The sequence below is a fragment of the Triticum urartu genome, chromosome 2A (assembly GCF_056163025.1).
Source record: "Triticum urartu cultivar PI428250 chromosome 2A, HENAU_Tu73, whole genome shotgun sequence".
NCBI lineage: Eukaryota > Viridiplantae > Streptophyta > Magnoliopsida > Poales > Poaceae > Triticum > Triticum urartu.
In genome coordinates, this window is record NC_141874.1 from 728119317 (window position 1) to 728145438 (window position 26122).

Consider the following 26122-nt stretch of genomic DNA (forward strand, 5'->3'; position numbering starts at 1 on the left):
CATGTGAATCATGCATATGTCCATAGTCCACCCGCGTCTTCTGGTCGATCACATTCGCAGATGGATGGACCGTCTTCTTTTTAGTGCAACTTGCTCCAAAGAGACGCCACCAGCTACAGGAAAATGCACCGGGCATGGAGAGTTGTCGATTGTCCACTATTAACAGCAAGACCGATGCAAGGCGACTATTGAACGACCAAATTGCACCATCAACTTGCTTGATGATCTGATATAATATGCATCGTCAGCTTGGGGTTCGTAATTTGCCGTGGCTCTGTTTTGCGCATGCACGACGAGAGCATCCTATCTCCCAAAATCGTCGGGTTGTCCCCTACCCGTATGCCACCCGGAACAGCAGCCAAGAACGTTCACATTCCACATGGTGTGACACGTTTGCATGCCTGGTGGGGCATGCCGGCATGGGGGTGCCTACTGGGATGGGTCAGCGTAGCCCACACTATGATGATGCGTGATCACGACGCATGATCATATTCGCGTGCTTTGTCGTTATGATCGGAGCTCTCGATGGTACACATACGGAAAGCCTCTCCGGTCTAGATTTACATAATGAAGTGGTTCGCAAATGGTGAAAATCAGAGGAGCTTACGACGAAAATCAAGGGGATCGTTCTTTCTGTTTTTTTCTTCACATTTTTGTTTCTGTTTTTCTCCATTTTTTAAAATGTTATCAAAAATATATTTTGAAAATATTTTAATTTTACTAATTTTTGAAAGACTGTTTGATGTGTACCTACAAAATTGTTAATTGTGCATTCTAGAAAAATGTTCATTGTATATTTAAAATATATATCGTGTGTTACAAAATGTTTATCATGTGTATAGTGTGTTATAAAAAAAGTTTCATGTTATTAAGAAAAAAGTGCTACATATTTATAAAAATGTCCTTGTAATTTTCTTGTGTATTTGCCAAAAATTCTAATGTATAATTTTAATGTTATTGAAAAGGTGTTCACTAGTTTTTGTTATTCTGTAACTTTTACATGTGTGTGGAGAAAACTCAACCATTATTCAAAAATCTTCATGTATTTATAAAAAAATGTTCAAGTAGTATTTTTCAAGGTTTTTAAAAAGAGTTCAATATGTATTTTTTATTTAATTGACAAAAAATAAAAATATATGGAAAAATACAACCGCAATGAAATCATAGAGGAGGAACCCCCCCCCCCCACCCCAATTATTAATAAACTACAATGTCTTTAGCGGCGCGCTTGGGCAGGCAATAGTCTATTGCTCGGTACGAGGGACATATAGCATTTCCTATTGGTGATTTTTGGATTATCATTTGGGTCTCAATAAATAGTCTCGAATAAGGGTTGAATTATCTAACGGATTGCTTGGAAAGCACAATCAAATAATAACATTTAAAGTCTGGAACTATACATATTTGTTTTAATTATTTTAGGGTTTTTATAAATGAAGCCAAAACATACTTATATTTTATATATCTTTTGGTATTTAGAAATTAGCAAACAGGTAGTTGTATAGTACTACATTTGTCCCTAATATAAGTTTTAGCTTGCAAAACGATCTTATATTATGGGACGGAGGGAGTACTATTTTAAGGCATAACCGTATGTATTTAATCATCCAAAATTTGTTCTAAATTAATATCCAAATTTTCTTTAGACGAGCCCCCCCCCCCCCCCCCCTACCTAACTGATTCTAATGGGAGAAATCGGTCAGCGGTTTTTGCATAATGCGGTGGATGTATTATTGAGCCTCGAGGGCGAGTGTATATTGAGTACAAGACCTGGAGGGTAAGACGTCGCCTCCCCACCTCCTAGAGATAAGATGGAAACAATTCCTATCTAATCTCGGACTATCTCTAACTACCAAATGTATCTCTAACACAATTACTACACTGGTTTAGGAAAAGATCATAGTTTTATATACTTTCAGGTGTCTGGTTTCATAAATTGTGGTATGTCCAGTCCCAAGTAAGAGTATTGAAAAAACTCTCCACCTTAAACTCACAAGTTTTTAGAAATCAAAGAACCAAACTAGTGAGGAATCACAACAAATCTTACATTGCTTGACTGTTATGAAAGAAATTAGAAATGGTTGATAGAATCTCCATCTACGACAATTTAACTAATATCTTAGAATTCTCCCTCACTCGTAACTTCCCAAATTGAGATTGTTCCACAATGCCCGAAGTTGTTAGAGAGCCAACGACGATCTCATGTGGATATAAATAAAATCTCCAATAATTTTGTGACATCCAATTTCACAAGATGCTTTGTCCTCGCACCATAGACAAGATTGTTAATATCTTAACACACACCTCATTTTTTAACTAATAGAGAAACACAATATTTCTCCTGCTCTCCTTGTCTTATTCTCGACTTCCAGAGATACTTGTGGAAGAGACTAAACTCACCACGTTTTCAGTTACCTAGCACTCACCGATGAGTGCTATTTATGGAAGAAATGATGATGGTCTTGACTAAAATTGGACGGAACTACCCTTTTAGAAAATGGCTAGCCCCACCCTAGTTTTGTAATGGTCCCACCATTATTCGTAATTTCATGTAATTTTAGTCTTGTAATTCCTCGTAACTCTACTTTCTCCACCGTTTGATCGCAGTGGATGGACGGCCCGTAGAATCACCAATCACTGTAACAGTTGCATAAGAAAAATGAAACTAACTTCTTTTAGTAATTTCGTTCGTCCTTCATGTTGAAATAATCATGATGCATTAAAGAAAATGAGTACATTTAGACTTCACAATTTGTTTTAGAAAAATTTCTAACATACTATTTCTTCTCCATAAATTTTTGTACTTGAGTGGGTGCATGGTGTTTGCACATAACAATCTGAATATGGGAGGTTTAACATTTATTTCGATGTTGTTATTGCAGAAAAGGAATCACAATATTGAATCGACCATTGCTGACGATTTTGATAACCGGCATTTAAAATCAGCAACATTTTCTGAATAGAGTGTTTTGGAATCGGATAAAAAATGAGTATCCATTGCTATCATTTCCATCACCAATCATCTGAACATTATGTTGGGCTTCTGTTCTGAATTGAGTATTTTGGAGTCAGATCATTAGATAAAAAGTGATCTATTTTCATCATCTCCACCATCAACCATCTTAATGTTATATTCGGTTTCTGAATTAAAGAATGAAGAAAAAATAATCCTTTGGAGGGTTTTCTCCTGTTGCAACGCACGGACATGTTCGATTTATGTCATTACATAAATGATAGCCTCACAACAGGATCATTAGATGCAATCATCTTTTCAATTACTTTTCTTGTCTTCACGAGCATTCATGTCTTTCCTTTCACCATGCATTTAAATAGAAAACCATTTCGTAGAAAGTAAGCTTGGAGAGAAAACAAACACTTGATCGGTAGAAATTAACAAGCAAGTTCATCAAGTTACAAGCACACGAGAACAACACACATAAACCCCGATCAGGAAGTTAATTAACATAGCAAGACACGATAGAACATTGTAACAAACTGAAACATTCCGCACCCCATTTCGAGGCTATGATCTATCAGAAACCACACGGATGTCTCTGCCGTAAGTAGAGGCTGGCTCTACATGCCATCCAGGTTAATTAACCTGGCCCTCTGAGCCTCCTGAGACAACCGGGAGATTCCTGGACCTGATCTCGACAACTTCCTCCGTCCGGAAAGCCTCCGTAGTTGCCAACTTGTTATGCTTCTGTAGATCTGCATGCGCAAGAAGCCACACACGTCGCGAATCATTAGCAATTATAGATAGAAATAGGTACAACTTCAGCAATGCCGTTGTCATAGGAGTGTCGCGCGTGTGTGTTTACGTACCTTTGTCGTCTTGGGCGCGGGCGCTGTAGCCGGTGACGCGCTCGACGAGGTCGTAGAACACGTCCAGGAGCTGGGCGGCGTAGCTGGCCATGGGAGTTGGTGCTGTTAAATCCAAGCTGCCGAGCTAGCTGCTTGATGCTATTGCTTTCAGCTCAGCTGTGATTGGTGACACTGGCGTGAGTGAGGCTATTGCTTTCAGCTCAACTGTGAGTGGTGACACTGGTGAGTGAGTCATGTTGGCATCGCCGGGGACGGTATTTATACACGGCGCGGCGCCACCAACCGACCAGGCACACCAGGTAGCTAGGACGTCGTACCATACTCAGAGCGCGACAGTTGAGTGCTACTACCGCACTACCCGCATGCATGTGAATCATGCGTGTGGATCGAGGGAATCGGAATTTCTCGATCGGCATGCATGTGAATCATGCGTAGTTCAGCACTCCACTACTACACGGTCTTCTTCTGGTCGATCACATTCCCAAATGGATGGGCGCCCTCTTCTTATTGCAACTTGCTCCAAAGAGATGCCACGGCTACTGGAAAATGCACCGGGCTACAGAGAGTTGTTGATTGTCCACTATTAACAGCAAGACTGCGGCAAGCATACTAATATCAAGGCGACTGTTGAAACGACCAAATTGCACCATCAACTTGCTTGATGATATGATACACTCCCTCGGTTACTAAATATAAGTCTTTCAATAAATTTTAACATGGACTACATACAAAGCAAAATGAGTAATCTACACTCTAAACTATGTCTATATACATCCGTATGTAATTCATATTGAAATCTCTGAAAAAACTTATATTTAGGAACTGGAGGGAGCAATATGCACAGATGTCAGCGTAGCGACTTGCATCATCAGCTTGGGTTGTCTGTGACTCTCTTTTGTGCATGCATGCTTATAGTGCCCGATCTCCCAAATCGTAGGGAGGGTCATTACATGAGTATATGAGCTCACGCGGAACAGCAGCCAGGAATGTTCACATTCCACATGTGTGAGTGTGTGACACGTTTGCATGCGTGGTGGTGCATGGGGGTGCCTACTGGGATGGATCAGCGTGGCCAACCCACACTCTGATGATGTGTGATCATGACGCCTTATCATATTCGCGTGCTTTCTCGTTATGATTGGAGCCCTTGATGATACACGCGTACGGAAATTTATTCACAGACTAGATTTACATAATAAAGTGGTTGATTCAAGGTGAAAATCAAAGGCGCTGAGCTTACGATGAAAACCAACGGGGCATTAAATTCCTTCCGATTTTTTCTCATTTTTTCTTTTTCTCATTTTTTGAAACGTTGTGAAAAAAAATATTTGGAAAATATTTTTGTTTTACCAATTTTATAAAAACTGTTTGCCATGTACCTAAAAAAATTCAAGAAAAATGCTCATCATATGTTTTGTGAGTGTTCACCATGTGTTACAAAATGCTTATCATGTATAAATAAATGTTCAATATGTGTTTAAAAAGTACCGAGTTATTAAGAAAATAGTGTTACATATTTATAGAAGTATTTATGTAATTTTCAAGTGTACTTGCACAAATTTCAACATGTAATCTAGAAAAATGACCATGTTCTTAAAAACAGTGTTCACTTAATTCTATTTTTTTGTAATTCGAGCATGTGTATGGAAAATTTCAACTACTCCCTCCTTCCCATAATATAAGAGCGTGTTTTACACTATACTAGTGTCAAAACGCTCTTATATGATGGGATGGAGGGAATATTATTTTAAAATGTTCATGTGTTTATAAAAATGTTTGAGTAAGTTTTCAATGTGTTTAAAAAAATCTCATATATAATTTGATTTTTGAAAAGATTGGAACAAATAAAAAAAGGAAATGTAAAAAAGAAATACAAAAGAAACAAATGACAAAAGGATAAAAATAATATTAAACTAGACAAAAACCAACTCGTGGAAAACTGAGAAAAACAACAATGGAAAACCATGAATTACCGCCAGGAAATCACAAAGGGAAATGCCCGGTCTCCTTCCAATTGGGCCGACTCAAATAAAACCACAGTGTTTTCAGCGGTGCGCTTAGACGGGCAATACCTATTGCTTGGTATGAAAGACATATAGCATTTCCATTTGGTGATTTCGGATTCTCCTTTGGGTCTCCACAAATGGTTTAGAATAAGGGGTTGAATTATCTAACTTTGCTAGAAAATGCACAATACGATATTTTGCACAATTAAAGTGTGAAACTATACATAATTATTTTGCCTACTTTACATTTTCACAAATGAACCCAAAACATACTTATATTTTCCTATATTTTTTATTCAAAATTAACAATTAGGTAGTTGTATACTTTTAAAGCATCAAATTGCACACTAAAGAAGTGTTTTTGGATTTCTTCCCAGTCATTTGTATACAATGAGTGTTTTTGCTTTGCAGCTGCACTTTATTCTACACCATTGTAATATTCAATATTTATATTACTTGTACTTCTGTGTTCTCAAAAGAAAAACTTGGTCCGTCACACTTCAAATAAACAGTAGATGCACACTTTAAAAATGTGCAACGTGCTTACCTATTTTGCAGGGAGTTCAACATGTTTACTTGGATGTACAATTTTTTTTGTTTGTACTATTAAATATGTTTTGATAATTTTCTTGGTCTTAAAACTTTATTTCGTGCAATTTGTTTATGAGTGTCATGTTTTTGTAATGTGGAAATGATTTTTTTGTGTACCCAACGTTTTTATATATTTTTTGCTTGCATTTTTTATTGTTGTTCTACTAAAACTATGTTTTTTAATGCACCATTGAATTTCTTATGTTACAAAAAAGTTGTTTTTTCATGTTTCTTGCCAGTGGTGTATACATTATCCAACCGTATGCAATGTTAAAATAATCAAGTAGACTTGTGAGCAGATGAACTCTAGCACCATGGACCAAAACAAATATCTATTTTAGTGAACGAAAAAGAAGTGCATGTGTTCTAGCAAGTTGTGTCCTTTGGTCAATACATTCTTTGTTTCATTGGGGGCTGAAATTGTTTGATATCTCACAACAAGATAGCAGCCATTTAGGGCATCTCCCACATCTGCCCTATTTAGGGCAAAATAGCTGGAGTAAAATTTGGGACATGAAAAAAGTAATTTTTAGGGTGCGACAAAATGAGCATCTCAAATAGCAGCCCTAAAACAAGGAACTACATGTCCATCAACTCCCCTAAAATAGGGCATCCACACCACATATTTCTTCTCTACAATTGCATACAAAACACAAACTACATGTAGAATTTAAACTTTGCAAGATCACCACACGCACAATCAACAACATATAAAATTGAACTTCAAATCCACATATCAAATTCAAATCCAATCCACAAGTATAGTGCCTGACCAACACAAACAAAAGTGCATATAGCATAGAAGTACATAGCAGATAGCCTCTCAACTATTTTTTAATAATAGCTTCTCAACTTTCATCGCTTCCATTGCCATCATCGACCTCATAGCCACCATTGGCCTCTTTGTCTTCATGGCCATGCATGGTACCATTCATGCCTCCTCCCAAGACAACACCCATAGCTCCAACATAGCCAACTCCCATGGCACCCATCGCACCACCCATGCCACCTCCAGATCACTCATCAAACCTCTCATTCCACCTCCCGTGGCACCCATGAATATTCCCATGCCTCCACTCATGCCGAAACCCATGAATCCTCACATGCCGCCACTCATGACACCCATAGCGGCACCCAAGGAACACATGCCGCCACCCATGGCACCCATGCATCCTCCTATCATGTTCATCAACTTCATCACCAACACATCACCGTGACAAAGCCTAACATATGTTTTTTTGCTTCGCATCAAGACCACTTGTGTCCATTAACATAAGATTTTTATCTTTCTCCTCAGCTGCCTTCCTCTCCTAAACCGCCACCTTCCGCTCCTCGGCCACAACCTTCTGTACCTCGGCCACCGCTAGCCTTTCCTTGGCCGCCACCTTCCATAGCTCGGTCGTCGTCCTCTCCTCTGTTTCCTTCATCTTCATAATCCTTCTTTCATTCGCATACACTTTTCTTGCATTGACTATGGCTTCAAATGATTCCCTCATATAATTGTGTCCGGCCTTCATTCGCTTTTCAATAGGGCTTTCCCGTACGAGCAACCGAGTTGGGAGTGGGGATCATTTTTCTTCCTCGCCACTTGATGCGTCGTCATCATCATCATGATCAACAATTGTGCCATCTCCAACCGAGCTCTTGGTGTTCTTTCTATTCGGAATTTCGCACAACTCCCGGTTCTTCCACTTCTCCTCATGTTCAAGCTCCTTCCAACAAGGATGCAAAGTGAATGATTTCCCTTTCTTCTTCTTCACATTCTTCCTTGTCCCCGGAACAAACTTTGAGCAAGCCACATCCACATACCACAACTATAAAAAAAGAAGTTAGGTACCTATACACACTTAAAGAGCTAGCATGATCCACATACCACAATTGACAAAACAATTGATGAAGTTCAACAAATAGTCACCTTATCATCATGGTTGCATCCACTTGGGTCCATGCGTTTGATATTTTTCAAGAATTTTGACAATCCATGGAGTGGGCCATCGGTAGAGTAGAGAAGCGATCGGTCAGTCATAGCCACTAGTGTTGTGTGCATCAAAGAACTCTTCGATCCGCATCCAATACGTGCTCATTGGTGACTAACATACACATCAAGACCAATTTTCTTCCAAGCCAAACATAGCAACGTGTCTTCATTGTTTTGGTAGTTTGCCATTCTTCCCTAGGTGGTGCCTCAATAAAACCCACCTCCACCATGTCAAGATCATCATATTGTGTTTCATATTCTTGAGAGACAAAATCTTGATTTGCAACATTTGTATATTGCAAAAAAAGTGTCATCATCCAGACTGCATGCACACAAAATTGAATATAGGCACACATCACCTTGCAATTGCATTTAACGTGAAAAAAGAACAATACAAAACACAATGATTTTTTAGCTTTGCGACATTTTGTCGAACATGTTGTGGACGCGCATGGTGGTTATGACGGATGACAGTGGTGGGACGAAAGTGGGAAGGGGAGGCACCGCAGCAGCAGTAGCCGCCAACACAATAGTATCAGCCCACATCCTTCGTCTTCTTCGACCGCGACACAGCCGACGCTAGGTCACGCGGCAGCCTCTTCATGCCACCGCCTCATGGCTTCATCATGGTGACATTGTACTTCCAAGGCAGAGGTGGCACATCCCCTGCAGCTGTGGCGGCGGTACGTGGGGCTGCAAAACAGCCATGGCGAGCACGGACAACCATGATGGCGGCGGCAACGGCCGGACGAGGAACTAAGGAGTAGCCGACGAGGAGCGCGAGAGCGGTGGAGAGAATGGCGGGGTAGGCATCGGCGTTGGAGGAGCCGGTAATGGTCGTGCTGTGGTTAGTGGTGGTGGCAGGCCGTGGGGAGGTGTGGCGACGGTCGTGCACGAAAATGTTTGGGTGGTGGTTGGGGCTGCGCGCGTGGCTGTTTTCGTTTTGTGGCAATAACGAGATGCTGCCATATATTTGCAACACAAGTGGTTGTATTTTTGGGCTGCCCAAAATTTTTTGAAGCAAAATTTGCAATAGGGTAGTTGTTGGAACAATGTTTTTGGGTAAAAATGCCCTATTATTGGACAACTGTTGGAGATGCTCTTACCAGGGCATGACATAAACCATGTATAACTTTTGATCAGCGTGTGAATTTTTTATCAAAGTAATGACTGCTTCATGGAATATACATGTCGCAATAAAATTATTAAGCTTGATACTTCAGCTACGAAGCATGAAAATAAATCTTGTTGAGTACTGAAAGCACACCCAATCACAAAACGGGACACACACACACACAGTTCACACAATCAGAACACCAGCAATCAATGCATCTGTTTCAACTTTCAGAACAAGGGAAGCCACATGCATCAATCTGGAGAGAAGCAATAACCTCCGGACATTTTTTTGTTTGCGAGAAATAATCTCGGGACTTTAGCAGATAGTAATTGACAAGTAGCACCAACGTTGTCTAATTGACTTCCGCCTCCGATCCTCCTGACACATCGGGGCCTCTCGATCGAATCTCGATGTGCTGCAAGAGTAGTGAGCAGTACCGTAAGTCCGTAAGTTTTCTAGCTACAACATTGTAAGTAAGCATTGTACAGTAGAAAACAATTTTATTTTCCTAGTAAAATGTAAACATACCTCCTGCACGGCCGGTGCCAGCGCACCGACGCGGCCACGGCCAATGATGCGGTCGACGAGGCCGAAAAAACTATCCTTGAGCTGGGCGGCGAAGTTGGTCATGATGGTGGAGGTGAAGCTCACTAGAATCTGAATTACGTAGGTAGCTTACTACTCCCTCCATCCCATAATGTAAGACATTTTTTAATACTAGTTTGATGTTAAAAAAACATCTTACATTGTGGTATGGGACGGAGGGAACACTTGATTTTGGTGGTGTGTGAGCGGTGTGAGTTCTGAGAGCGTTACGGAGGTCCCATTTATACACGACGACGGACATCAAACGTATTTGCTTGAGTATTGCAGCTCCATCAATCATCATGCTTCAGGCATGCATGCAGGGGAGGCCGCATGCCTTACGTGCAGGGATATTCAGATCCATGGAGTTATCACGCAAATCTTGTGCAGAGTTGTTAAGCGCTAACCCGCCGTTGTATAGTTGTGTCCATTATGTGATATGATCACTAGTCCTACTAGATGCAAATGTCATGGCTGACATGATTCAGTGGGGCCGGTTGGGGCATCATATACTCCATATATGTCCCGGGAACTTTTCATCAGATCTCGAACCAGGGCAACGAATCCCCCTGAGCAATTAGGAATGCTCGTTTGTAGGATAACCTACCCGCGTCTGTGATATGCATGTGCAATCCTGACCAGCACAATCCTCTACAACCACAGATCGATTCAGGAGGATGTCGGCCAGGAACATCCTAGCCGTTGGTCACACTGTAGCGTGCCAGGTATCAACCTATCGAACTTTATTATGCCCCATTTGGACATTAGAGTTTTTAGTTAGTACACTGGCTTTTGAAAAGATCATAGTTTTATATACTTTGGGGTGTCTAATTTCATAAATTGTGGTATGTCCAGCACCGCACAATAAGAGTATTGAAAAATCTCACCGCCTTAAACTCACAAGTTTTAAGAAATCGTTCGTACCTCCCGTGAGAGGCTACATTTGTTTATATTAATATAAGGACCAAACTGGTCAGGGATCACTGTTAAATGATAGGCTTGTAGAAATTGTATAGGCTAGTATTTTGTGACATGTTATCACGTATTGTGTATACGTACATTTAATCTTGGGCGGCAGGTTGTTAGCTAGGATAGGTTTATCTTTGTATAGCTTGGAGTAGAGGCCAAGCCTAGTAACAACCTGCGCACCTCATCTTGTAATCTGGTATCTCTATATAACATGTACGCATCCCTGCCAAACAGCATACACTTTCACAATTCTCTTTCTTTCATGGTAATTAGAGGAATCCTCGAGCTCATCCATGGCGACGTCTTCAAGTTCTTTCCTCTCCTTGCCATTCGCTCACGCTGCCACAGAGAAGCTTACCAAGGGCAACCAAGCCCTGTGGCGAACGACCGTGCTCTCCGCCATCCGGGGAGCCCAGATGGCGAAGTACCTCGACGTTGAACAGCCGCCACCACCCATGCAGATCGATGTGGCCTCCGCCGACGGCAAGACCACGGCGAAAGCGCCGAACCCTGACTTTCAAACCTGGTATGCGCAAGACCAACAAGTCTTCTCCTATCTCCTGACGACTCTTCCTCGTGAGATAGCCATCCAGGTTGCATCCTGTGACACCTCGGCGGAGCTCTGGAACACGGTCGAAGGGATGCTTACATCTCGCACTCGATCGCCGACCACCAACGTTCGCATCGCCCTCGCCAACCTGCAGAAGGGCAACCTTTCCATCACCGACTACGTCGGGAAGGCCAGAACCCTCTGCGACGAGCTGATCGCCGCAAGGAAGAGTGTGGACGAGGAAGACATTATCTCCCACATCCTGGCCGGACTCGATGAAGATTTCGATCCGGTGGTTTCTGCTATGTGCTCTAGGGTGGGGCCGGTCACTGTAGCTGAGCTTTTCTCGCAGCTTCTCAGCTTCGAGACGAGGCTGAATCTTCGTGGCGGTGGGTCGCAGTCCTCCGCCAACAGTGCCACCCGAGGCCGCAAGCAAGGCGGCGGAGGTGGTGACCGCGACCGCAGACAAGCTGGCAATGGCGGTGACCGTGGCGGCCGTGGCTATTCCAAGCCAGGAGGCCGTGGCGGCGGTGGTCACGGCGGCAACAATGGAGGCGGCAGTGGAGGCAACTACAACAACCATGCCTCTGCTCCTCGGGTGCAATGTCGGATCTGCGGGAAGATGGGCCATCCGGCATGGAAGTGCTGGAAAAGGTATGACGAGTCCTACTAAGGTATGGAGGAGAAATCGGCCGATCTTGCAGCCCCGCAGTATGGCGTAGACACCAACTGGTACCTTCACAGTGGTGCTACTGATCATATCACGGGCGACCTGGAGAAGCTAATCGTGCGTGATCGCTACAACGGCAATGAACAGATACATACTGCAAGCGGATCAGGTATGGATATTAAATATATTGGTCATTCAGCAATTCATACCCTAGATCATGATCTCTACTTAAACAATATTCTTCATGTACCCGAAGCCAGTAAAAGTCTTATCTCTGCTAGTCATCTTGCCATTGACAATAATTCCTTTGTTGAAATTCATCCTTATTCTTTCTCTGTTAAGGATCAGTGAACGAGGAAGGTACTACTTCAAAGCAAGGGTAGGAGAGGTCTCTACCCGATTAGGCACACGAGCACCGACGTCAAGAAGCAAGCACTAAGTGCTACTAAGTGATATCTGGATAGGTGGCACCGACGTCTAGGGCATCCTTCTTCTGTTATTGTTAGCAAAGTCATTATTCAAAATAATCTGCCGCGTGCCAGTTATTTCAATAAAGAGTCTGTATGTGACGCCTGCCAAAAAGGCAAAAGTCACCAACTTCCTTATCCAAATTCAATAAGTGAATCAAAGTTTCCTTTAGAGCTTGTGTTCTCTGATGTTTGGGGTCCTGCTGTGGAGACAGTGGGAAGAAAGCAATATTATGTGAGTTTCATAGATGATTTTAGTAAATTTACATAGATCTATCTTATCAAACACAAGTCCGAGGTGTTTCAAAAGTTACATGATTTTTAGAAGCTTGTAGAGCGACAATTTGATAGCAAAATTCTTGCTCTCCAAACAGATTGGGGAGGGGAGTATGTTAAACTCAACTCCTTCTTTACCAAAATAGGTATATCTCACCATGTCTCCTGTCCTCATGCGCACCAACAGAATGGTTCAGCTGAGAGGAAACATCATCATATCGTTGAAGTAGGTTTGTCTCTTCTTGCTCAAGCTTCTATGCCCCTGAAGTTTTGGCTTCTATGCCCCTGAAGTTTTGGGATGAAGCTTTCATTGTCGCAACCTACTTGATAGATCGGATTCCTGGTAAAGTAATCAACTTTGAAACACCTCTCGAGTGTCTTTTCCATGAAAAACCCAACTACTCTATCTTAAGAATCTTTGGGTGTGCCTGCTCGCCCAACCTCCGACCTTACAACAATCACAAGCTTCAATTTCGCTCCAAGCAGTGTGCTTTTCTTGGGTACAGCAACCTTCACAAAGGCTTCAAGTGCCTTGATATTTCCACCGGACGTGTTTATATTTCAAGGGATGTTGTGTTTGATGAAAACGTGTTTCCTTTCTCTACACTCCATCCTAATGCCGGTGCTCGTCTTCGTGCTGAGATCCTTTTGCTTTCTCCAGAGCATCTAATTAATTAAACCATACATTGAAACTATGTAAAACATTTCAATGCGAAAACAAATGCGATCATAATCGCAACCAAGGAAACAATTGATCCAACGGTATAATGATACCAAGCCTCGATATGAATGGCATATTTTCTAATCTTTCTAATCTTCAAGCGCATTGCATCCATCTTGATCTTGTGATCATCGACGACATCCGCAACATGCAACTCCAATATTATCTTCTCCTCCTCAATTTTTTTCCTTCAACAAATTGTTTTCTTCTTTAACTAAATTTAACCTCTCGACAATAGGGTCGGTTGGCATTTCCGATTCACATACATCCTACATAAATAAAATCTATGTCACGTTGGTCGGCATAATTTTCATAAACAATAAATGAACCAATAGTTATAAAGATAATATATATACCACATCCAAATCATAGACATGACAAGGGCCGACGGGGGCGGATACCAAAACCATCGCACTATATAAGATGCAATAATAAAAGTAAGAAAATAACACAAGTATCTATGTAAACATACAAGTAAGAATATTTTTCCTTTCAGAAAGAAGATAAGAACAAGAGGCTCACCACGGTGGTGCCGGCAATGAGCTCGACGCGGGTGATCGACGATGGTGAAGGCGGGGACGGGGCGTGACGGACCGCTAAACCTAGACAAATATTATGGAAAATGGAGCTTGGAGGTCGAGCTTGGAGAGGAGAAAGCTTAAGTATTGTGGCTCGGGCATTCCATCGAACAACTTGTGTGCATAGGAGGTGAGCTAGAGCACCACCAAGCCCTCTCCCCCTCGGCCAGAGAAAAACAGAGCACTGGGGTGCTCTGCTCGCGAGCGAGGGGTATATATAGGCACCTCATTGGTCCCGATTGGTGACATGAGCCGGGACTAAAGGGGAGCCTTTGGTCCCGGTTCAAGCCACCAACCGGGACCAATGGTGGTGGGCCAGGAGCGAGGCCCATTGGTCCCGGTTCATCCCACCAACCGGGACCAAAAGGTCCAGATGAACCGGGACCAATGGCCCACGTGGCCCGGCCGGCCCCCTGGGCTCATGAACCGGGACCAATGCCCACATTGGTCCCGGTTCTGGACTGAACCGGGACTAATAGGCTGACCCAGCCTGGACCAAAGCCCTATTTTCTATAGTGGCGGATCCCCAGGCAGGTCCCCTGGCGTCCCCTGATCCCCGGTCGGGCGGGACCGGTGGTGATTGGTCGGGCGGACCTGATCCCCCTCGCCTTTGTCTGGCGCGCGCCACACGTCAGGCTCCCGCACGGGCGGACCCGGCACGCCTTCATCGTCACATGGGGCGGGGGGGTGCATCGCCTGGCCCACGCTCACAGAACCTGAGCCCAGGCAGTGCACCCGCGCGGGATACTAGCCCGGTCAGGAGCACGGTGGCCAAGGGAGATTCGCCCACCTCTGCTCGATCGGATCGGGTACGAGGTGATGGGCTCAGATCTTCTGCGGCTAATAACTCAGTACATGATCATCTGTGGCTCGGATACATGATCGGATACGAGGTGATGGGCTCGGATCTTCTGCAGCTCGGATCTACACGTGCACAAAAAGGTATTTTGAAGCCATCAAAGTTTAAAGATGGGACAGTCAGGTATGAGAAAAATTTCAAGTTTGCAAACTTTGCTTCCACCGGTGAACCTCAAAGTCTATTAGAGGCACTAAGTAATGATAATTGGAAAAAGGCTATGAATATAGAATATGAAGCTCTCATGAAAAATCAGACTTGGCACTTGGTCTCTCCTAAGCAAGGGAGGAATGTAATAGATTGTAAGTGGGTATACAAGATTAAAAAAAGGTCGGATGGCACAATAGACAGATATAAGGCTAGACTAGTGGCTAAAGGCTTTAAGGCTAGACTAGTGGCTAAAGGCTTTAAGCAGCGTTATGGTATTCATTATGAGGACACATTTAGTCCAATTGTTAAAGCTACTACTATTAGACTTGTTCTGTCTATTGCTCTTTCCAGGGGTTGGAGTCTTCATCAATTGGATGTACAGAACGCGTTTCTACATGGCGTTCTCGAGGAAGAGGTTTATATGAGGCAGCCACCTGGATTTGAGGATGGCTTGAAACCACATCATGTATGTAAGTTGGACAAGGCCTTGTATGGTCTAAAGCAGGCCCCCAGAGCCTGGTATTCAAGATTGAGTATGAAACTGCAGCAACTGGGCTTTCGAGCTTCAAAGGGAGATAATTCTTTATTCTTCTTCAAGAAAGGGAAGGTGATCATCTTTATGTTAATTTATGTTGATGATATAATCGTTGCTAGTTCATCACAAGATGCTACCTCAGCTCTGCTAAAGTATTTGAGAAGTGAGTTTGCACTCAAAGACTTGGGAGAGTTACATTATTTCCTAAGCATTGAAGTTAAAAAAATGCATGATGGCATTATGTTAACTCAAGAAAGGTATGCCAGAGACATAATTAAACGGGTAGGCATGAGGGATTGTAAGCCTTCCAATACACCTATGTCTACCACTGATAAGCTGTCATTGCATGAAGGAAAGGTATTGAGCGCCGAAGAGGGAACTAAGTACAGAAGCATAGTTGGTGCACTTCAATACTTAACTTTGACTAGACCTGATATATCATTTGCAGTAAATAAGGTCTGCCAATTTTTGCATGTTCCTACCTCCTTACATTGGACACCTGTAAAAAGGATACTAAGGTATATTCAAGGAAGTAGTGGAATAGGACTTAAGCTATGTAGGTCTCCATCAACTGGAATAAGTGCATTCTCTGATGCAGATTGAGCTGGGTGTCCAGATGATAGGAGATCCACTGGAGGTTTTGCTATTTTTCTTGGGTCTAATCTTATATCTTGGAATGCTTGGAAACAAGCCACAGTTTCACGTTCTAGTACTGAAGCAGAATATAAGTCTCTGGCAAATGCAACTGTTGAGGTAATGTGGATTGAAACTCTACTTAATGAACTAGGGATTGGAAGATCACATGTGTCACAACCGTGGTGTGACAACTTGGGTGCAACATATCTCTCTGCAAATCCTGTATTTCATGCCAGAACAAAGCATATAGAAATTGATTATCACTTTGTTCGTGAAAGAGTAGCACAGAAGCTATTAGAAATACAGTTCATTCCAACAGGAGATCAAGTTGCTGATGGTTTCACTAAGCCTCTACAAGTTCGACAGTTTCAAGCCTTCAAGAACAATCTAAACCTTGATGAGTTAAGATTGAGGGAGGATGTTAAATGATAGGCTTGTAGAAATTGTATATGCTAGTATTTTGTGACATGTTGTCACGTATTGTGTATACGTACATGTAATCTTGGGCGGCAGGTTGTTAGCTAGGATAGTTTTATCTTTGTATAGCTTGGAGTAGAGGCCAAGTCTAGTAACAACCTGCGCGCCTCATCTTGTAATCTGGTATCTCTATATAACATGTACGCGTCCCTGCCGAACAGCATACGCTTCCACAATTCTCTTTCTTTCAATCACAACAGATCGTGCATTCCTTGACTGCTATGGAAGAAATAAGAAATGGTTGATACAATCCCCTTATACGACAATTTAACTAAGATCTTAAAATTCTCCCTCACTCATAACTTGTCCAAATTGAGATTGTTCCAGAATGCCCGAAGTTGTCAGAGAGCCGAAGGCGATCTCCTGTGGGCATAAATCAAATCTCCAATAATTTTGTGACATACAATTTCACAAGATTCTTGGTCCTCACGCGAATGAAAAGATTGTTAATATTAACACACATCTCCTTTTCTTAACTAATGTGAAAACACAATATTTCTCCTTCTCTCCTTGTCTTATTCTCAACTTCTAGAGATACTTCGTGGAAGAGAATAAACTCAACACATTTTCAGTTAACTCAGCACTTGCCGGTGAGTGATATTAAATGGAAGAAATGATTATTCAACTTTAAGAAAAATGAAACTATATTTTTTAGTAAGTTCGTTTGTCCTTCATGTGGAAATAATCATGATGAATAAAAGAAAATGAGTACATTTAGAGTTCATCATGTGTCTTAGAAGAATTTCTAACATATTATTTCTTCTGCATAAATCTTTATACTTGAGTGGGTGCACGGTGTTTGCGCACTGCAATCTGAATATGGGAGGTTTAACTTTTATTTGGATATTGTTATTGTAGAAAAGGAATCTCAATATTGAATCGACCATTGCTGAGGATTTTGACAGCCAATATTTAAAATCAGCAACATTTTCTGAATAGTGTTTTGGAACCGGATAAAAAATGAGTATCCATTGCCATCATTTCCATCACCAATCATCTCAACATTATCTTGGCTTTCTGAATATTCTAAATCGAGTGTTTTGGAGTCAGATAATCAGATAAAAAGTGATCTATTGCCATCACCTCTAGCATCAACAATCTTAACGTTATCTTCGGTTTCTTAATTGATGAATGAGGAAAAAAAAGTTCATTGGAGGTTTTTCTTCCATTGCAACACACGAGCATGTTTGCTAGTAGTATATAATAGATTGGACATCATGTCATTATGTGTAAGATGTTGGATTTTCTGAGTTGCAATAAAATTTGTTCATTTGTTAATAAAGTAGCTCCAACTAAACTAAAGGAAAAGTTTCTGGAACATATAATTGTCCCTCTCTTAGGGCATGTCCAATGCCAGGGTGCTTGCACAGACGCTTAAGGAAATAAAAAAAAGGGATAATCTTGTAGCAGCCGCTGTTAGCATTGTGTCCTTCAATGCTAATGACAGGATGGAGGCGCTTATACAGCAGAGTCCGTGTCTTACCGCAGAAGAAAAAAGGGCTAGCGCCCGACGCAAGAGGTTGCATTGATGCTAGCATGAATCCTGGGTTTGACCAGGAATAGGAAAAACGGCTGGGATTTTGGGCGTAACGGCCGGGGTTTTGTGCCTAGCGCCTGGGCTAAGCGCCCTCATTGTAGATGCTCTTAAAATGCCTGCAAAAATACGTAAACCCTCTTATGTTTGGGCATGCCTTTAAGTCAAAATTCAAAATATTTAGGTTGAGAACTTGTAAATTATATGTAGATTATTTTCTACAACTACATACTAGATATGCTATAGTTGTGCTTTTTAGGGGTTTTCTGCCATGTTCCCTTAAAAAATGGTCACTCCTATGTACAGTTTGTCACCATCTTTTCTTTCTACTTGAAAAGATAGTCCTCCTCCCGGTTTCTCAAGAAAAAAATGGTATCCGTAAAAATCAGTTGTCAAAGGTAAATTTTGAAGACTGTGTCTATATCCAAAACGACATGTATTTCTGATATGGAGGTAATTCCTCTTATAAAGGTTAGAACCGGGTGAAGGCCAACCAATCTTATCCACACGTAATAATCAAAACCAATGGCACAGGATGAAATTTACAACCTTGCCAAATGACAAAACAGAATAATAAAGGCAGGTCTAATCAACATTTTATGATGGCTTATCAACGAGAATTGAAAAGTAAAGTTTACAATTGTATTAATTTTCTAATATTATCAAAACGTGCGATGGTCGGAAAAAATATATTTTGAGCCAATCGTCTTTGCTTTTTATTTGGTCTTCTAGAGCATATCCATGTTTTTCATACTGGCTTCACCGTGTTGGTAAACGGAAAAAATATCTTAAGACAGTAGCTTCTACAAAACAAATATTTGATCATTAGAAAATTAACAAGCCTGTCGATCAAGTTACTGCTTTATTGGCCTTACAAGTTACAAGCACACAACAGAACAGCACCCATAAAACTCGATCAGGAAGTTAAGATAGCAAGACACGGTAATAAGGAATCAACAAACTGAAACATTACTGGGACATACACGAGCTTATTATCTGAAGTTTCGAAGCACACCAGCAAGTACACTATCTTGAGCACACTGATCTCGAGTCTATGAGAAGCCACACGGCCGTTATGTATGTCTCTGACGTACGTAGAGCCTAGCTAGCCCTACATACCATGCATATTAATTGACCTGGGCGCCTGACCCTCCTGGTACTTCCGGGTGATTTCGGGACCTGATCTCGACAACTTCCTCTGTCCGGAAAGCCTCCCTAGTTGCCAACATGCTGTGCTTCTGTAGATCTGCATGCGCTAGAAGACACACACACATAGCGAATCATTAGCAACTGTACAATACTTCAGCAATGCCGTTGTCATAGGAGTGTCGCGCGTGTGTGTTTACGTACCTTTGTCGTCTTGGGCGCGGGCGCTGTAGCCGGTGACGCGCTGGACGAGGTCGTAGAACACGTCCAGGAGCTGGGCGGCGAAGCTGGCCATGGGATCGGAGCTGGTGCTGGGCAATTCAAGCTGCTGTGCTACCACCACTAGCTTAGCTACTCGGACAATGCTAGCTGCTTACTGCTCGACTGCTTACTGCTTTTGCTTTCAGCTGAGCTGTGAGCGGTGACACTGGTGAGTGAGTCCTATCGCCGTAGCCGGGGAACGATATTTATACACGGCGCGGCGCCACCAACCGACCACGCGCACCGGCGTTCTTCACACAAGGCCCACGCGCGTGCGAGCACTAGGACGTAGTGACTCGTACTCAGAGCGCGACAGTTCAGCACGTACTCCACTAGCCGCTTTATGGGATCGAGGGAATCGGAATTTCTCGATCGGCATGCATGTGAATCATGCATAGTTCAGCACTCCACTTCTACACGGTCTTCTTTTTATTGCAACTTGTTACAAAGAGACAGCTCCAGAGAGCTGTTGATTGTCCACTATTAACAGCGAGACCGCGGGAAGGCGTACTATAATCAAGGAGGCTATCGAGCAACCAAAATGCACCATCAACTTGCTTGATGGTTTGATAGTGTAATAAGCACAGATGTCAGTGTAGCGAATTGCATCGTCAGCTTGGGAATCAGAATTTCTCGATCGGCATGCATGTGAATCATGCATCGTTCAGCACTCCACTACGACTACACGGTCTTCTTCTGGTCGATCGCATTCCCAAGTGGATGGACCGCCCTCTTTTTATTGCAACTTGCTCCAATGAGACGCCACCAGCTACTGTTTTTTTTTCCGAAAAGGATGATGACCCCCGGCTTCTGCATCTGAAAGATGCATACGGTCATTTTATTGATTATTCTTGAGAACCTTACAAAGTATAACAACAATAGGCATGAATCCGCCATCTTGACAGCATCTGCCGTTACTCCTATCCAAATGATAAAGAGGTGCAAGCTGGACCACATACTCATACCTCTCACTTAAGCCTAACATCTAAAACCGAAGGCTCCGACCGAGCCATCTGCCGGGTCCGGGGCTCAAACCGGTCTGACACACTCACATGTGTCATCGCCGCCATCTTCCACTGGTCCATCTTCAGAGCAGATTGAGGTGACAACCTTGGCAGGTCCTCCGTCATCGACGCCTCCACGACGCCAAACGACGACCTCCACCTATGCGAGCCTTGGCAGGTCCTCCGCCATTGACGCCACCACGACGCCAACCGACGACCTCCACCTACGCGACTCCATCTCCAAGCAACGGGCATAAATCCATGCTAGGAAAGGGCCGCACCACCGCTGTCGCCCACCACCAACAAGCGCCACCCAACCCCAAGGTTCCAAAAGCGACGCCTTCAAGAAGGGAACGACGTCGTGAGCACCGCCGCCGCCCAACAGAGTTAGGGCTTTCGCCCGGGAAACCTAGGGGAAGGTGAAGTGAGGAGATTAGTCCATACCGATGCCTCCAAGGAGGAAAACGGCGCCCTGAGGCGTCGCCGTCGGCGCGGCCGGTCATGGCCGGCCAGGGATTTCGCCCGAACTAGATCTTCGCCACCAGCAACACCTCCTGTACAGAACCGGCGACCAAGAGGAAGCGCGGCCCGACCTTGCTGGCCCGCACACCGAACAAGGAAGGAAGGGACGCGCCAGATCGCGCACACCGACCGCCGCATAATCCGCTGCCGGCCGCCAACGACCACCGGATCCGGCTGTCCGCGCGGCCGGGACACCGGATCCATCACCCGCACGGCTGTTAGCCGGCCGTGCCTTGTCAATGGAGCCGCCGCTCCAGATCCGGAGTTCCCCATACATGAGCAGGGCAACCGAGGCCCTGCCGCCACAATCCTGACGCCCCGGGCTTGCCCGATGGCTGTCTCAGACGGCGGCGAGGGATGAAGGAGGGGAAGGGGTGAGGAGGAGTGACGGCTAGGGTTGGGAGGAGGAGTGGCGGCTAGGGTTGGGAGCAAACCACCAGCTACTGGTAAATGCACCGGGCCGGGCTACAGAGAGCGGTTGATTGTCCACTATTAACAGCGAGACCGCGGCAAGGCATCCTATAATCAAGGCGACCATCGAACAACCAAATTGCATCATCAACTTGCTTCATGATCTGAGTAGAATATAATAAGCACAGATGTCAGTGTAGCGAATTGCATCGTTGGGGTTCGTAATTTGCTATTCCTCCGTTTTATGCATGCATGCCGAGAGCGCCCGATCTACCAAATCTTAGGATCGTCACATGACATGAGTATACGCCAGGCACCGCATCCAGGAACGTTCACATCCACATGTGTGACACGTTTCCATGCGTGGTGGGGCATCCGGCACGGGGTGCGTAGTACTCCCTCCATTTCAAAATATAATGTGCTCACGCTTTCCGAAATCAAACTTTGACCATAAATTTAATGAATGAGACAGACTGCGGCGGGAGAAAAAGTTACATAATTAAAAACTTCTTTCGAATACGAATTCACTGATATAACTTTTGCCTCCGCCGCAATCGGTCTTGATAGTTAAATTTACGGTCAAAGTTGAAGCACGTGGATAGTGAAAGCACTACATTATGGAATGGAGGGAGTAGGGCTGGGTCAGCGTAGCCATCCCATACTATGATGATGCCTGGTCATGATGATACTATACGTGTGCTTTGTCATTATGATCGAAACACTTCATGGTACTCCATCCGTTTTTTTAGTCTACATTTTTTTCGAAGTTAAATTATATAAAGTTTGATCAACTTTACAAAAACAGGCACCGACATCTATAATATTAAAGTTATAAATGAAAATTAAATTCATGACACTTTTAATGATATTAATTTTGTATTGTTGATGTTGATATTTTTTCTATAAAGTTGGCCAAACTTTATGAAATTTAACTTCAGACTCTTATATGTAGAGTAAAAGGGACAGAAGGAAGTACCACGCCGCAGAGTACTAAACATAGATAAAATTTAGTTGTTCAGTGAAAAATTAAGTAAGGGAAGCACATCAATGAAGTAACAGATAACTGAATGTGCATATGAGGCCCAAACAAAGTTTTCCACAGCCGCGGGCAGGGCAGGGTTGTCCCTAGCATTACGAAGGTCGCAGTGCGAATTAGCCACAATGAACCTAACAAGTACAATAGAGCATAAACATCAAAATTATAATTATTATTTTTGCGCGGGGGATCAAAATTATAATTTAATTAGCAAATAAAGTATTTTTTAAGAACAACCACTACAACAATACCCCACCTGTAGCAACGCATTTTTCCGTATCTATAAGTCCATATATGCGTTGTAACTGTCTTTACCAACCGTTTGGGATGCGTAGCCTTATCCAGTGTTGCTAGCGCATAATGCAACGCTTATACCGCCGTTAGTAAAAGGGGCCGTTGCAAGAGTACAACACATAAAGCCAACCTTTACAACAGTTTTATATGTTGGTGCTTAATGTACACGAATCCAAATCTCATTTCTGGCAACTAGGAATTTTCAACGCTTCATGTTTTGTTACATATATAATGTAAATTATATAACAATTAAATTAATGCTCAACATAACAGTGATAATTATGTATATGAAGTGTGGAAAAAAATAAAAGAATATACTCATTAGAGAAAGAAATCATATATTGGATAAAGCTGTTGGATTACAATGGTTGATATTACAAGGGAAACATCATCGAAATGTGATGCATAACCTAAATATTTTCTTGACAGCGAAACTTAAATAAAAAGCATCCTTCAACATCCCTACAACTTAACTAAACTTAACCGGGGAACACCATCAGACAGACACATCATCCCTACAACTTAACTAAAACTGATAGCATCCATCATCATCATCATGGAACGGAACATCATTATCATCATGAAACGGAACATCATCATCATTGCAATATACTTGCCACGCACCATTATAATCATCCATATATCTTTTGAATCTACAAAGAAAATAACAAAATGAACTGTTAATACACAATGCATTGACATGATGAATGTAGTGATAGAGGCAGCACGATGTTAGGCACGTATGTACAAAGGTTGAAGGCTATGCAATCTTTTTTTTTTCTGCATTATCGAGAGTATTGCAGCTTTTGCGACTCCATACCGAATCTTCAGTTTTCACAAGTGCCATATCGACATGCACTACCAAGAATTCATTTGTAATTTTAGCATCATCAAGTTTAAATTTAGGATCACAACTTATAACTATAGCAAGAGCTACGTCCCTATTATGATTGTGAAAAGATACCGGCATGAGTGTTAGTTGTCATTGATGACTAATCACGACGCCACAATATACGACACAGCCTGCAGAAAAACATGGCTTAATAAAATTATATGGAGAGTAGCCTAAGTGCTGATGTGCATTCAAGGGCAATTGTGAGTGACAGTACCACTTCTTTTCTCTTCTCCATTTAGTTAGCAAACTGAACTAAAAAGGTTTTAGTGATCTGAAACCAAAACATTTAGCTCTAGTTGGTTTCAGTCATCCAACAGGAAACAAACAAACCTAAAGGTGCCCACCACGCTTTGGAACAAAACTACAGCCTCAAATCCACTGAAACGAATTTACATAGTTATCACCAGCCTAGAGATCCATTGCTAATTCTGTACACCTACAGTCAAACTGTTTTGTGTGAACCAACAGAATTATTTATTGCTAAATAAATCCACTGACCTACAGTCCCAAATGCTATAAATTGGCATGGACAGCAGCATAGAACCTAGCACGGCTCAATGGTCGTGGACACATTGAGCAGTACCACGGTAGGGAGAGGGAGAGAGTATACCTTCCATGGCATCGTCCATGACTTGCTCCACGAACTCGACTTGCTCCATGGAGTCGCCGTACATCGAGTTGGTGCGTGTAGCTTCAAAACCAAGGGAAAAAGGTTACAGGTGTCTCATGCATCTCTAGAACAGTGCAAAAGAAGTAAACTTCATCAAGATCAATCCGTACATAATAAAAGAAGAGCAACCTATCCTGTTCTATATGTACTAGTTACTACCTTGGCAACTTTACATCTGGCTAAATGAATTTATCCCTGAGTTAGCTAGACTAGTCATTAAGCCGTGCTTCTGCATAGGCTAGACAGTTTTAGTTTACCATATATAAGTGGAACATATTTATGTGATAAAAAAATATTAGAACCATAAATTTTAAAAGAAGCATACTTTTGACTAACTGAGAAATATTACATGTGATATTGTGTTGGCTTCCATGTGGCTAAAGAATTTAATTTTAGTGAAGGCATTTGTACATACTATTTATCATTCCTATAAATAAAGTTTCCAAATTATAATTTGTATGAAAAAGTCAGGAACCTAAGGCTAGAAAATATATAGAGGATATTGGTGAATGTTCTGATTTCCTTTAATTACATAGCAGGAGTCTAAATCTTGTGTGCTCCTAATATTAGCTATCTGGAAACCCCAAATGCATCCCATGCTTTAGTGATTTCAGTTAAGAAAAGGAAACCACAGTTTCTAGTTAACAAACAAAACTAAAGCTGATGTACATGAATATCTGTCTTGTATATATACAAGGCGTCATTAAGAAATGTTTTCTGAAATAAACACGTACATCATTCAAATCTTCTACATAATATACACATCAAATGATCATGTTAAGCCACCTATAAACATCAAAGTGAAATGCTTGCTGGAGGCAGAAGCAGCGGCGAAGCCAGCCTCGGGGATCTGTGGGGTCAGTGGTAATTTTGTTGATTATTTTTTTCACAATGAACAGTAATTGTACAGTGTTTTACGGCTGTTTTTCACAAAAGTTGTGGGGTCAGCTGACCCCACAGCTTACACATAGCTTCGCCACTGGGCAGAAGTGCAGCACTACTGTTTGGAACTTTGATTATGTGGTGCTGCTGGAGGTGATCAGAGCTGCAGACCACCCCAACTGGATGCTTTCCTTTCACTCCCTGCAACACAATCGAGTCAAGAGGAGTACTCATCAATACACGCGTACAAAACATATTTTTTTTAGATAAAAAAATAGTGATCAAGTCAATTGCATAGTTCTTTCTTCTGTTATGACCTTAAAGGGTGGAGAATAGAAAACGAATCGCCACACGGCCAGTTCCATCACTCAACAGCCTTGGCGCCAAAGACGCTTGCGGCCGCCTAATCGCTTCAAACTACCATCGCTACACCTCCGCCGCCACATGGACTATCGTTAGATTTATTTAGTAATTAGCCTA

The 26122-nt window shown here is 42.5% G+C and overlaps 1 long non-coding RNA gene and 2 pseudogenes across 2 annotated transcripts; 2 read left to right on the top strand and 1 right to left on the bottom strand.

Annotated features, from left to right (window-relative positions):
* Positions 1–11850: 11850 nt before the first annotated feature.
* Positions 11851–11989, top strand: LOC125541906 (small nucleolar RNA Z247; annotated as a pseudogene).
* On the top strand, positions 11926–16939 carry LOC147987264 (uncharacterized; annotated as a pseudogene).
* Positions 16940–19366: 2427 nt separating this feature from the next.
* Positions 19367–20093, bottom strand: LOC147987265 (uncharacterized). 2 transcript variants are annotated; one of them, XR_015615280.1, is made up of 2 exons: positions 19872–20093; positions 19367–19767 (listed from the first exon to the last, which is right to left on the bottom strand). It is a non-coding gene; the product is annotated as an uncharacterized LOC147987265 (long non-coding RNA). The 2 variants fall into 2 exon arrangements; XR_015615279.1 differs by having other exon boundaries at positions 19367–19776.
* Between the last annotated feature and the right edge of the window lie 6029 nt (positions 20094–26122).